This window comes from Falco cherrug, chromosome 9 (genome assembly GCF_023634085.1).
Source record: "Falco cherrug isolate bFalChe1 chromosome 9, bFalChe1.pri, whole genome shotgun sequence".
Taxonomy (NCBI): Eukaryota; Metazoa; Chordata; class Aves; order Falconiformes; family Falconidae; genus Falco; species Falco cherrug.
In genome coordinates, this window is record NC_073705.1 from 31,893,469 (window position 1) to 31,908,951 (window position 15,483).

At 41.2% G+C, this 15,483-nt stretch overlaps 1 protein-coding gene across 2 annotated transcripts in view; it reads right to left on the reverse strand.

Moving 5' to 3' along the window:
• Positions 1–14,698, reverse strand: part of PCGF5 (polycomb group ring finger 5) — a 100,481-nt gene extending 85,783 nt beyond the window's left edge. Inside the window, exon 1 of one of the 2 annotated variants that reach the window (XM_055719996.1) lies at positions 14,604–14,698. The gene's annotated coding sequence lies outside the window, so the exon portion shown is untranslated. The remainder of the gene's footprint in view (positions 1–14,603) is intronic. The other variant, XM_055719994.1, reaches the window with a different exon arrangement.
• Positions 14,699–15,483: the final 785 nt, after the last annotated feature.

The window sequence follows — 15,483 nt, forward strand, 5'->3', positions numbered from 1 at the left end:
CTGCTACTTTCCAAGTTGGTTAAAATTTGCTGGTGGGTTGAAAAGCTGCCACAGCAGGACAGACAGATGCATGACCACATCCAAATCATATGATTGCATAAGCCTTGTTTCCTTAGAAAACCAGGCCAAGAATTCCCAGACCCATGAAAAGGAAATTACAGAGAAAGAAAAGAGCAATTAAAACAATATATCAACAGCAGCTAAAACACGCCTCCTACTTCTATCCATGGCAAATCCACACACATGAAAGAGTTTTTGAGGCAAATATTGTTCCCAGATTAAAGACATCTTAATGGCTCTCATTTACCACAACAGTTTCACTTTTTCATACAGTAAACACAACTGAGCTACCAAAGGACATGCTTCATCATCATAACATCAATAAAGCAACACGCGACATTAAAGACATTTTATCTAACGAATGACATCTCTTATTGTAGAAGTAAAAGACAACAATAGGTGTCCATCTTAGTTTCGAAGTTCTTTTCAGAGAGAACTAAGTAAGGTACAAGTATTTCTGTTCAGATAAGTAGAAGAACGAGGATACAATCTCTTTAAAGTTGGGGTTTTTTTAATCTTGTGAGCCATACAGTTTTCCTTTACATAGTATTTTTCACTAGAAATAGGACCAAAGCAAACTTTCAGAAAACAACTCCTTGGTCCTGCAGAAGCTCTGCTTTGGAAAATTGTGTCCTTTGATTCCCTTTTCTTTTCCCTTTCCATAAGCTATTTTCAGTATTTCCAACAAGTTGTTAGTCATAAGTTACTGAACCTGGAGGGTATTAACTCTGCAATGAAGCAGAAACAAGTTATAGATTAAGTTGGCTCCAGATAGCTTCATCATTTGAGTGACACAGGAATCATAGCACTCTGGATATACTGATGCAGCTTACTTTGAACCATTAATTTGATTGCATTTTTAGACAAATGTATATTTCTGATGAAAACTCTAAATGCGCATCTCTTCCACAAACGAACTTTATGTTGTTCTGGAAACATTTACATAGGTGATGGAGGACACGGTTGTGTGGCACCAGGAAGGCACGTTTGCCCTGAATTAAAATCTGTAATGTTAATTACAGCATGACAGCAACACTTGCAGTCCTCTCCCAGCTTACACACACCTCCCATCCTTTCTTTTGTCTTTCCTCCTAGTTGTAGTTCTTGCTCAGTTCCCACCCACCCCCACACCTTTCCTTCACCTCCTTCTCAGCCACCACCGTGGAGTGGAATGACAACTCTGACACTGGCAGAGTGTTCAAAGGGCCCGCAGCTGGTGCAGATGCTCTGTCATCCTTGCACTGGAAGAGCAACACTGTGTGGTGTGATCTGAGCTACTGTGTGTCTGCAGAGAGTGGAACTGCATTTGCATACGTGCCAGGATTTTGCATAGACTGAAAAAAGCTCACTGTTGTTTCCACTGAAGTGAGCTTAGGTGGGTGATGCTGAAAGGTAAACAAGTCTTCAGCTGTGGAACCCATCCCTGCCAGCTTTTACAGCTTTTTCCACTGCAGCTGCTGACATGACCGCCTGCGTTGCACAAGCATCACTCACCTGGGTGCAGCGCTGCGTGCAGTGCTCAGTTTAGGGAGGCTGTGCTGAACACTAATGCAGCTTGATAAACAGGAGGTAGGGCATTTGTGAATACTTAAGTTAGTAGGTAGATTAGATTTGATACGGGGGGAAGGGACTATAAAACTAAAGGTTAAATGATCTGTATTGTCACTCAAACGAGCAAATTACATTATTCTTTCCTTGCTTCTGAATTAGCTGTATTCTCAGTACTAATTTTTAATTCTCTTAAATTTGGCTCCCTGAAATATATGCTAGTTAAATTCAAGTCAAGACTTAAGATTTTTTTCTGAATTCTAAAAGCAGTCTTTACCTTACAAGCAATACAGACCTTCTCTAGCAAACATATTTGGAATCTTTTGGGGAGGTAATGGCACAATTTTTCTCACCAGCTGTCCAGGTACGTGTAAATAGTTGGTTGTGAAGCCTGTGTGTTCATAGAAGAGCTAGTGAAGTGCCAGGTTCCAGGAGTAACATACATGCTCATTATGGAGGTAGTATTTCTCACAACCATCATGCTTTGTCTTTTTAGCAGACAAGCTGTACTAGTTGCCAAAGGTTTGTTTTTCTGATAGCCTTCTCTCCCAGGGAAACAAAATCCCCAGCAAGCAGCAGCGACTGCTATGACTGCTGAGAGCAGAAATAAATGCACATTCAGGACTGATCTACTAATAACCTTTACCCTCCTCGCTCCCAGCCCAGCCCATTATCTGTGTTTTGCATCAGTTACCTGGAAGCCTAAAACTTAGCAGACAATTCTGAAACCTGAGCAGCTGAAATAGTTTCACTCCCTCCCCCACACCAAGGAGCTCGATCCATCTCTGACACTTACACTGTGGTTAAAAACCCAACTCTTTCAATGCAACTGAACATATACATTTTTCAAATACACACATTGGACTTAGAGTAACCCAGAAACAGCAAGGTATTAATGCAGACAAGAATTTTTCTACTCTTATATACAGGATATTTCTAACTATTTTATTATATTTGAATTATTATTTTTTCATCTCTAAATGGCAGTCTGCCAGTTGCCCTTATCTCTTGAACTGCTCCTTTGCATGCTAAATCCAATACAAACATCAGCATGTATTAGATATATCTATCTTTACACTGAGCACCAGCTCGTAAAATGACAAATATGATAGCACAAACACAGAATTTATCAGAGGCTGCCGATGATCAGAATCACATTTTTGCTGGTGAGAAATGAAAAGATTTTTATGAAGTCTAAATGGAGTAGAGTTCTTTGTCACGTACAGCTTTGGGGGATTCAGATGAGCACTGATTGGAATTTGGCCCCTTCCCCCCCACCCCCCAATATGAGATAATAAATATCTCTGCTCAGGGCTCATCTTGTTTTCTTACTGGCAGAGAACACTCTCTTGAGAGACTTGCTACATTCCAACACCACCACCCCGCCTTGTGGTTTTATTTCAAGTTCACATGCAAATAGTTGTCTACCATTATTCTACAATGAAACATTCAGATTTGACACTTGGGTTTCCTTTGAGATGGGAGGATACAAATCCACACACCTTTTAAAAATAATTTTAAAAAGGATCCTTTGTTTATACTTCATAGTTTGAACACTTCACAGTGCAAAGGTCTTATTTCTAGCTTAAGATCTAGTCCGGAAGGTTTTTTCCCCACAACATATTTCTGTTTCTATTCAGCCATTAGAAGTCAGGATTCAAATCTTTATCCATTTTTCTTCCTTCATCATACAGCGGCAGAGCTCACAGTATAACCTGCATCAAGTGTTCCTCTTGATTCTGCCTTCATAACAAGAGGTATTTTGAGAGATATGTGGAAGAAAGTACAGTTTGTACTGCTTACTGTAATGGGGCTGACGATGATAGGCAAGAGAGACAGCAACATGCAAAGCAAGACTTCTGCAGGAACAGATCTTATAAGTATTTAAGCAATGGATCTCCTATTTCGTTCTAAGTGATCACTAGCAGGGGTATGTCATCAAAACCAGTGAGGTTTGCAGCTGTATTTTGCAACAAACGAGCCTAACTTCTAGTTGTAAGAAACTAATGTTTTGATCATTTATTTTATATTAAACCAGAGTCAGACGAGGTAAGGTGAGAATATTAATTCCAGCTGTTCTCACCAACAGCTGAGATTGTCAGGCAGGACTGAAGAGCTCTTTAATTAATGGTAGGGTTGGCTCTCTTTGGGAAGATACACCCAGTGAACAAACTCAAATCTAAAAAAGGCATGTCCAATTTAAAGCGCAAGTGTAGCTCCAAAAGTAATACATATACAATTATATATATAAAAATTAAAATTAAAAAATACACTTATCCATATAAACATGTAAAAGGATAGTTAAAACAGCCTTGCACTTCCCTCTGCCCTTAATTAGCTGTCCTTATCAAAAGTACTGCGAGGAAGCAGCTGGTATTTAGCACCATGAACAGCACAACTTTGGACAGACTGTGTTTGTCTTTACCTTGTCAATTGTTTGAGAAATTGGAAATGAAGAGGCACTTGTTTGTGTGACTTCCTCCACTGTTTGGGGTAGATAACCTTGAAAAAATAGCACAAGAGGCAGGCTTGATTTTACTGTCCCAAATATCTTGCTCAGATTTGGCCTCACCTTTCAGGCAGCCCTTGCCCATATCAGAGTTCCTACTTTTCCTTTTGAAGGGGACTTCAGGAAGGGACTGTTTCGGCAGCTAGTCATATGAACTGTTGCAAGTCCTAAAGCAGCACTCCAAGAAAATACTTCTGGCCACAGCAAGAGCTGTAACATCACCATTTTTCAGAAGGCAAACAGCGTAAATGTCCCATGTCCAGAACATGTACCACTGCCATCTGCAGGAATATCAAGGTGCAATTCAGCTACTGTGCCAAAACCTCTCTGTGTCACACTGTGGTTCCTTGTTAAGATTTCAAGTCTGGCACTTGTGGCCCTGATTTCAATGTAGTGCCAGAAAATGTTGTTACCATTCCAGAGACCTGCAGTCAGTTACACTAGCGAGGATGACCTTAGTCAGTTGTAAGAATGAGCATTCATAAAGCCATTTACTTGCCAGGTGTCTCGGACTGTGTCCTACTGGGTAAGGAAATATCCTCTCTACAGAGCAAGGATAGCTGAAGCACTAGAGAAGCAACGTGTTGATATTGCACAAGGAGTCTGCTACAAAAGCAGCTTTTCCGAGTCCCAGGGAGTCACCTTATTCTGCAGTAGGACCATTCTCCTTTCCTTTCCATCACAATTGGTCACCCTGGTGAGTTTGGTTTATGATCACTTCATGACTTGCAGCTCCCGCTGACTTTAACAGGTCTGAGGCCACTATCAGATGCTTTTCAAAACTAATGCTGAAACGCACCTCAAAATAAGGCAAATGAAAACAAAACCATATCAACATCTATTCCATGCAGTTAACAGGCTCCCTCAGAGCGCCTTGAAGCATGCTTCAGTTATGACCTGGCTTGATTCTGTAGCCTTTAGCTTAGTGGATGCGTCTCATCTTCACTCAACAAGGCTGAACCAGAGTTCTACACAGATTTTTCTGCTGGCTTCAGGATTCTAGTTACCTTCCAAGAATCTGAAATCGGAGGGGAACAAACCCAAGATCTCACCTTGGAATTTTTTTGGGAACCAGAAAGTGTTGAACTTACTGATCAATTTTGTTTAAGAAGCTTTTCAATGTTGTTGTGATAAGTAGGAAACAAACTTTCACTGAGACTTAAAGTAGTGGAAGTAAAGCTTTAATTAATTTTAGGAAAGCATAGATAGTCAAGTCAGATAATTCTTCTTTAGGTTCAAAAGAGAAGAGACTGAAAAAGGCTTTGACTCATCTGTCATTTATGCTGCCCTAATATACACGGACTACAGAACTCCTTCTGAGAGCAAACTCAGACTAAAGAGGAATTCTCAAAGCTCATTATACGGTACTTGCAAATGAGTTGAAGTGCTAAGTCTTTGATTTCTGGAGTTGCCAAACACTGGCTCAAATCCCGACCCCCTAGCACACAGCCTGCATAACTAGGACATACATGAAGGAAATCAACAGGAGAGGGTGTTTGTTTTTTTTTTTTCTCCTTAAGAATTCAGGGCAACAACAGAGCCATTTTGCACTTAACCATTCATTAATTGCATCTCTAATAACTCTCAGACGACACGTCTTTTCTCCACTGCAACAGCAAGCATGCTTATGTGTTTGCAGTGTCCTACCCTTTTCTTTCCCTGGCCCTGAGAAGGCCCCATTAGTTACCCTCCAGGATGTCTAGTGCGGATCTCCCTGTGCAACAGACCCAGTGCCTGCGTGGCTCTGCCACGTGTTCAGAGAGATGGCCAGATCTGGGAAACCGTACAGCATACTGCATCTACTTGAAAAGATTAACATTTCGTTGTCTTATTTTCATTTCTGACTTAAAGAGCCCCCAAACCCTCCGGTCCCTACTGCAACAGTATGTATCAGCCCAATCCCAATCAGCATTTGTTACAACACTGGCCAGGAGCATTTCGATAAGAGCATATTCTCTAGCCGTGCTACGGCATGGGCAAGTGCCAGAGCTATGCATCACAGTGCCAGTTAAAAGGCAGTTCTTGTACACCATGAATTTTGGAGAGAAGAAGCCAGCTAACATTGCCATTCCCTTCTTACTAGTGTTTAATGGTGGGTGGGGAGGAGAAAGAAAAGAAACACTTTAATCTAGAAGTGCTTTTCCAAAGAGATGTCATCTGACCATGGTGGATTATTAAATCCTCTGCTAACATAGAGTGACATAAATGAATTGCCTTAAAGCATTGTAGCTGCATTAGATCTGGCCCAGAGCTTCTTCAGTCTTCTTTTGGTCATCAGATAATGTATCATTAGTTACTTTTGGCATCACTAGGACTCCTTCATTTCATTCCCAGAAGGCAAAAGCTGATACAGAGTTACACGACTGATCAGGCGTCCTCCATCTGATTTACTTCTTTGTGATCACTGAGCCCTTGATGCACAAGCTCTGTCTTTTTGTTAGCTTTGTCACATTGAGCTGCCATAAAACTCAATGGCCAAGTCAAATTTTATAATTACACAATTAAAATCAGGAGGGAGCCCTTCCACAGTCTCAACAGGAAACTGTCTAAGGTAATAGCTTTGGTGTTTTTCTTAAGATGTACCTCAACTGCATCGTTCTATTTGGGTTTGATTTTTTTTTTTCCAGCTAAATAGACCTATACTGTGTGGGCTGTTTACAGAGTGCTGGTGGTAAAATCATGAAGGCTCTGTCTGATCACTGTGCTGGGAGCATACTAGATGGAAAGGGGTTTATGCATCTCAAAATGCCCCTGAGGAACTGGAAACTTACAGCCCAAGGGGGGCAGAAATCATCCTTTTAAGTAAAGCTCTACAGTAGATTCTGTAGACATCACATGGGATATCCATCACCAGGGGTTTCCAAGAGGAGATAAGGTTTAAGAATGTAGCGTCTCCTGTTTTGAGGAGGAAGATTCTCTGTGATCCTTTCTATCTCAGTTGGGTTTGTTCTTTTTTAAATGCATAAAGCCTCATTTATTCCTTTAATCCACAGCTGAGGATCTACAGGTTCCTCAAAGGTAAATCACAATTTATTTTGTGGCAGTTTTCTGGATTAGTAATTACATGTGGAAGAAAAAGCAAGCATCTCATGAAGAATACATAGTTATTGATTTCAAAAGCTCTTGACATTGAGGGTATAAGTAATCTAGTTAGTCTTTTGTACAACAAACCTTTCCTTTCTTCTAATGAGGATAGTGCATTTTAATTATTGTGTTACCAAACCAGGCCACAAATTAACTAAAACCTGATGCATTTGATTGGCAAAGTTAACATCGTATTTCCCTTTAACATGAGCATATTAATGGTTAAGTTTGGGGAACACGTTCTGCATGCTCCTTCGCAATTTCTGCTGCCTCTTCCACAGCCAGAGCTATGAAACAAAGTGCCTTTCTGTTAAGCAGGGCAGCAAGCATCCAGGAGACCTCATGAACTAACAGCAAACTTGTCTCCAAAGGACCTTTCTCCTGTAGTTCCCTGGAGGGAAAATAGTGGTGATTATCAGGCTGATCTTCATGATGCTAGTCATCTGTCTTTCCTGCCTGTGAAGAAGGATATACATCACCAGACACTATTGTGGTCACAAAGAGAAGGTGATAACATCTCACTCACCTTTGACTATAGCTCTTGCATCCTTTTCTGAGATAAGTAGTTCACTACAGTAGTTGGTTGCCAGGTTTTTCTTCCCTTAAATATACAGGGGAACAAAAAACTACCCTCCCCTTGTCTTTACAATTAATACTTTCAGGCATGTCTTATTTTTCTTTGAGGTCATAACTTACTCATAGTTTAAAAATACACATTTTTTTTCTGCTGCCTACATTAGAGAATGCATCTTCTGTCATCCTCAGCCTTGGAACTCCCTTGCGTCCCACCAGGTGCAAAGCAACTTCAATTTTGTTTCCTACTACAAAGTAGAAAGGCAGATATATCAGTTGGCAATCATTTATAACACAACTCTCTAACAGGAGCCCAGGAACTAGTCTTTCATAAAATTAGAGAGCTGCGAAGTTAAGGGCTGGTCTAGCAAGAGATAAGATTTGTACTATGGGTTTACAACTCTAAACCATGGTTTTCAAAGCCTCTTGCTTGGAGCTCTGAATTCTAAAAGACCTTACGCAGTCTGGCACAGTCCAGAGTGGTTGGGCAAACTCACATCTCAGGTGCTTTAAATCTAAATGAACAAAGGAAAGGGGGTCAAAGCTGAAGGCAGAAGCTATGTTTTGCATTTTGTGGATCAGGAAGACTGTGGGAGTTCGGACAGACTCCCAGGCAGAGGAGATCACAGCTTACCATGCAACTAGATATGCTGGGAGCAGGTAACCTAAGGACAGAACTGACAGCGTAGTCAGAGTTTAAGTTACCTAGAACAGTGAAGTTTTTTTCTTTCTCTATTTATACAGCTTTGCAACAGTTCCATGTGGCAACTTAGCATTCACTCTCCCTTAAACACCAACAGTAAGCCGCTGCTGAGGGGCCTTTCATATAATACTGAGTGCATTTTAGAACTTTAAAAGATAAGTCTAAACAAACAGGAAACCTTCATGCAAAGCTTTTCATTTTGGGCTTTATAGAACAAAAATTCTGTTAAAAAGGTTCCTCTTCCTGCTTTATCCATTTTTAAATAAGTGCTAAAATATTGTGATACAATAATATAATTCCTGACTAAAATTCTGTGTCAGCCCAAGCTGCGATTTTAACCTTCCTCCTGAACAGGCAAGGCTAAAAATTAAGTATTTGAATGAATCTATTAAGTAAAATATTCCACGTCTATAATTCAATATTGAAAGAAGTCTGTAGTTTTCTTGCAATTATCTTGTTTCACAGTAATTATCACAATACTAGAAGAATTATTGAATCACTCCGTTTACAAATTTGGCAGGCACACCAATGAATGCATAAAACCTTGTTGTTAAATAAAGGTTAGCACTAATTAAAGCAAACAACCCTTTTCACCACTAAAAACATACGCATGAATGCTTACACACACATACTTCTCTGTTGTCCTAAAGGCACCATGAGAAGAGCACATAGCAAGCGAGCTGGGACGGCTTTAAGGGTTGCACAGATGTGCAAGCTGGAGACTAAGGCTGTGCACTTCCATGAGGTACCAAACACTACTCTGCCACTGTATAAAAACTGGAATAAACTATGACTTGGATTCCTGTGCACAAAAACTTCAGGGAACCAACGTTTGACCAGAATCCAGTACCCGGTCCACATCTCCAGCCAGAACCAGAACAAGAAATCCAGAATAAGGCTCAATATGCTCAAACCTGACATCCCCCAGATCTGGGACAGGTGCACGTTCAAACCACAAAGGCATTTGATCTGTTTGACTAGCATCTCTTTGGGCAGTCATCTTAACACACTGGCAGAAAGGAGATGGTTTGAATTTCTGATGTTTCCAGCCTTCCAGAACCCCACAGACATTGGAAAGCTGGTCCTGGATCAGTCAGCACCAACGCTACACACAACTATTCTTGTGTTTATTTTTCCTCATCTAACCTGCAGCTCTTGTTCAGCTTTCCTACACAACAGAATGGCTTGATCTGCTACAGCAATGGGCATAAAGGGTGTAGAGACAGCAAGATGTGCTGTCCTGCCCTACCCTTAGCAGAACAGCACTGTCAGCCAGCCTTGCCCACTGGAAGTTTTGAACAGGTGTTTCTGTCCCTGCCATTCTGCCCTGAAGGCTTGAGGAGAGATGGTTTTGCTAGTGTTTACTCCGCATCCCCTTTTGAATCCTTCCTTCAAGCCTCTCTTCTGCTTCAGCAGCAACACAAAGCTGACAGCTGTTTGGCACCTGGATGTCACTGCCATTGCCACCCATGCAGTGGTTGCTGTCCACCATCCTGGGGGCCCTGGCTGCTCATCTCCCTCACCATCACCTATCCGCATGCCTGGAGAAGCAATTCCACCTCCCTGCAGCAGGGACCAGCTTTATCTCCTGGACCTGGGCAATGCCTGGTTCAACGGGACCCCAGGCAGCAACACCAGCTCTGGGAACCGTAATGCCAGCCCCATCTAAGGGAAATTAACCTCACTTGGGCCAGGCTCTTAATGTGTAGAAAAAGAGCTATCTAAATCTTTAATTGAGCAGGGGTTACTGGAGGCTGTTGGAATTCACCATCTTTCAGACAAAGATTTCAATACCCAACCTGTTCAAAGGCCATAAGACCTACTTCTGACTGGAGTTGGAGTTGAAGTTAAATACCCTTCAGTAAATATTTTGTTGAAAAATTCCTCCCTTGGGAAGATGAAATAGGTAGAGAAAGCTTTCATGAATTCAGTTCAGATTTAGGGTGTAATGGTGACCGAAGAGGAGAAAATGGAAAGTCAAAATACTTCAACCATTTACCTGACATTTGTTTTGAAAATTGACAGACAGATGCTAAAACAAAGCAAACCTGCTTTTGACTCAAGTGAAACAGTCGCAGGTAGGGAGATTTCTTCGTTATTTTACAGAGAAAAACCCAAGAGAATTTCACTTTGAGTCAACTCAACGTTTTTCTTGGATGCTCCAGCTTAGCCACTGATCCAAAAGCCCCTGCTTATTTAGGCAGCTCTAATTGCAACCCACTCCCTTGGCTTGTTTCTAGAAGTGGAGCTCTGAGAAGGTTTTTGTTGATGCTCAAAGAGGAATGTTTTGTAGGCTCAATTACAGGAGAAACTGCATCAGTTAAAGTGAAAAACACATCCATGTGTAATTTCAGAATGTAAATATAAGTTATCCTCTAAGTCTTCCTAGCTGTAAAATCTTTTTCAGCTATATGGGCCTTCCGGAGACCAGGTATTCCTCCACTGCCAGTGACATTTGTAGAGGCTGACGAGGACTTAAATGTTTGAATAATCATTTATCAGCAATAGAAGAACTTTCCGAGTAGGGTTCACTCCTTTCTCACACAAATTGTTATTTTTCTGTAATCGGTGAAAAGGGAGGTAAATCATTGTTTCCACAACCCAAATTTTCTTGGCAAAAACAACGCTTATGAAGGAACTGTATGAAATCCAATATCCTTGAAAACCATCCTTTCAGAATTAAGATGACAGTTTAATTAAACTCCAAAAATTATTGGTTTGTCTGAATTTCACCTTATTACCTTAATGAAGTCTATTTGTATAAACCATGCACTTGTTCAAACTTAAGGCTACAAACCCCAATTTTGGAATACAAAAAGCTGCCTAACATGAGAAAAAGGTTTGGAGACCAAGAAAATTTATTAGTCACCCTGAGAAGAAATGATGCTGGTGCTGTCATGCAATTAAATTTGGATGGGTGGTAATTATTCTGGCTTTGGAAAACAAAGAAGATGCTTTTAATAACTGATTCAGATCCTATTCTTACTCCATCTTGTACGACTGGGATTTGACAGTAACTCAATAATCCTAAATAGATGAGACACCTGTTGAAATGTTAATTTCATTGCAGCTTCTATGTCTTCTGACCCTAATCCTGTTTCATGTTTTTGTTGCCAGCAGTGAACAGATGCACTAATTAACACCAATAAAGAAAAGTCTACCTTTGGCTGTTGGTCCAGCAGCAACTCAGTGCAGTGACTATATAAATATATGTCTATTTACATATAAAATATAGATATATAAATATATATTTCGGAGAAAAAACACCATTGGAATGGATAAAATCTCTTGTATTTCTACCTCTTACAAAATATTTTTACTTGCACATCTAGTACTGGATTGTGTAGAAGAATGGAAGAAGTCTGGCTTAAGAAAAAAAAAAAAAAAAAAAGAGGCAGGAGGGAGAGAAATGCTTGCAAAGCTCAGATCTAAAAGAAAACTAGAGCGACCATCACAGAAGCTTTCTATTTAAATCTTCCCCCTCCTACCACAGAAATTCACTGTACCACACGCTTGTGCCCTGTAGCTGTAGTACTCTCAGCTACACCAGCTGGTGCCTGGGAGAGCAAACCTGTTCTCCTGAGGTGGCAGCCCTCCTGATTTGTACCGAAGTGAGAATGGTTCAAATGCGCTCCCTTCCCCTGCACAGCCTTTGGCTTTGGTTTTAGGGGACAAGGCAAAGGAAGGGGATGTCAGTTGGACTGCTGTAAATTGATTTAAGTTACCTGAAGTATTGCTCTTCTCTCTTGTGACAGTGTGCTACCCCCCACCCTGACCTCATGGCCAATGACTGCCTCCAGCTCAAAGCGCAGTCCAGAGTTTGGCTTGAGCAGCACATCTGTCTTGCAAAACAGGCAACGGAGATGGTCTAATGAGAAAAACCGAGTGATGCCCGTGGTGAGGCAGGGGCCTCACAGCCCAGTGTTGCTGCAGCAAAGGCCAGGAAGACCCCCCCATCTGTAACCACACACCTGTGTCTGCACCAACCCCCCAGCTCCGCGCTGAACCACTGGGCCCAGCTGACCTTCCCCAATTGGCACTGGGTTAAGGGCCAGTCAGCACACAATACTTAGTCCTAAAATGCCAGATTTTATACTTTTATACTCCTGGCAAGGTGGGACTTTTTTTTCAGCTCTTAACTACAGCAGGGGTTGGCGGGCCTGGACCTCTCCTCCCCATCAGGGATGCCTCTTTGATCAGATTTGCGCCTCCAACTACATTGGACATTAGCCAGGACAAGCACTGTACACCTAACTCAAGCTCGATTTTTGCAGCAAGTGTATTTATCAAAGCCAATTCCAAATTTGTTATACGTGCTGCCTTAATAAATCATCTATTTTGCCAGCTTTGCAAAACCGTTTCAGCCAAAGTCCTTAACTGGGCTCTGACAGGCAGAGCTTGGTTCTACGAGTGGCTGCACATCTAAGCCTTTAGACTTAAACCTGTTGACCAAGTCTGAGACTAGGGTTGGATTTAGCTGCACCTAGACTCCTCTCTGAGAAGGAGTTTAGAAAGTGAAAGGATCCTTTCTGAACCTCATGACTCTAGGGGAGGGCTGTCTTACTCCCCCCCTCTTCCCCCAGACTCTTAGTGCAACATCTCCCCCTTTCGCTTTTTTGACTCAGGTTCAAACATGATATAAAAAAAATAAAAAACCCATGACAACACAAGCTATATTTTCTATTAGACATTACCAACAGATGAACTCCCAGCTGTTACAAGGAAATAACAGTATCATCTTTCCCAATGAAACAGCTCACGGTTACAGCTTTAGTATTTGTTTTCTAACAGATTTGCAACAGTTTTCTAACCAGATTCTGAAATATTAAGAGTTGCTGTTTTGGTGACCATTCCCAGCATTAAGCATAGATGCAAGGTTAGCCACAAAAACCAAAAACAACGTAGATCTGAATTTATGTAGTAGTGGGTTTTAGAAGCGAAATGACTGGTCACAGAAACCTGCTTTGCACCTTCCCTCTTGTTTCAGTTTCAGGAGGTGTCAACTCAAGCCGGCAATGCTGTAACATACTTTAGAATGAGTTTACAGCCATGTTATTTGTATGGAATTGCTGTTGGACATTAAGTGAAGTTCCCCACTCCAGCCAATACTGGTTGCTTTATTTAAAGGAAGGGGACGCTGTGAGCTTCAGTCCTAGTTCTTTATTTGTGCTGTCCCACTTGCATGTCCAACTGCTGTTCTTTGTTTTATACCCTGCAACTTGTTTATAAATTTGAAATCTACTTAATTATTCTGAAGTACTCAAGAAGTTTGCATACCTGTCACAGCAGGTGCGGGGGAAGAGTCATGGAATGAAAACCAGAATGAAACACTAAGCTCTTTTTTTTAAGGACAGCATGGGGAAAAATAGCAAATTTTTTTTTGCTATCATAAGGACTGTCTTCTTCAAATAGCTACAGATGCCACATACGAAGTTTTGTCTTACATGGAATTGGAAGAGAGACTGCATCTACTGTCAGCATGGGCCATGACCCTGCAAACATGTAAGTATTCCTGCTCCCATAGCAGCCAGTGCAGATGAAGCCAGGCAAAGCTACAGTACATCCGTGACAAACTAGCACTCCTATGGCTCCATTTCCTGCTTTATCACACCATGATGGAATACCTGGCACAAATCAGCAGGTTTTTTTGGCAGCCTTTATGTTACAACTACCACAGGGAGAAGGCAGAGTAAATGCTGCCTTCTCAGCAGCCCAGTAAGAATTCAGGGGATATAATAAAAACACAATCCTGTTGCTTGCTTGTAGGTAACAGGCCAGTGTTACCTGCAAGTAGCTGCATCATTATTATTTGAGACTGTTGCAGTGACTGTCCTTTGTGTACCAGAAGACACTTACTTCCCTTGCCGAAGGGTAAGCCCTTTCCTCTGATCCGTTTTGCACATTGCCAAACAACTACATAAGAACAGTAAGCAGAGATCATCAGCACAAATCCATTAGAACAAGTTTACACCTATAATTTTATGCTTTACTGAAAGGGCCGTCTGCTAAAACACCACACAGATCACCATGATAAAACGTAGTTAGTTATTTGTATTACTTTAGTACCCGAAAGCCTCAGCCAAGAATTCCTGTTGCAGTGCCCAAGGCCTTTTTTGAGGGACTTACCCAGCTGTCAGCTAAGTGTTATTCCTTAGCGAAGGCAGGCTTGGTGGTTACGTGCAGCAGGCTCGAGTGAGTAAATTCAACAGTCTGGAACTATATGTGGCTGTAGATACATTAATGGATTGGTGCAGCAAAGGATTGTGAAATCACAGAGGAAAAGTGTTTACCGGGGAGCAAAGGACAGAGTCCAGGGAGTCATTACAGCAGCAAAATGAGATTTAATTACTTTGGCAAAGCACACATCTATCTTAGGTGGTTTCTTAGTTTTTGCTCCCTCTACTTCACTAAGACATATAAAGAATTAAGTAGATTTATGGTGCAGTCATGGCAGGAGAAGTAGAAAAATATTTCATTTTCAGGACTGTGTCAGACTCCTCATTTTTAGTTGTCTCCATTTTATTTTCATTTTCCACTGTGATTATCTTCATTCTTGCCTGCTCATCTCTGCAAGTTTGTACAGTATTCTAAGAGAAACATCTGCTTAACATTCATTATAATTCTGCTCATTTATTCAGGGTTCTGATGGAAGAAGGCTCAAAACTGGGGGTGGGGGGTGGGGGTGGGAGGAAGTCTTTTCAGTTTTAGTTTATGGAAGAAATACCCTCAACTGGGAACATCTCACTTTCCTAAGAGGAGATCACTTTGGAGTACACCATTCTCCGCAGGTAGCCAAGTATGCATCACTGGAATAAACTACCTTCCTCAGTTATTTGTACTTGCTGGAATCTTGTTATCAACATTTCAACAAAGAAGGAGTGCCCAACATCACATGTAAATAACATTAAATGCTTTACATTTCTTGTATTATCTCTTTAGAAGTATTTTTAATTGATAGAAGTACATGCAATTACATATTTTTGTATGTTATGTTTATTGCAGTAGT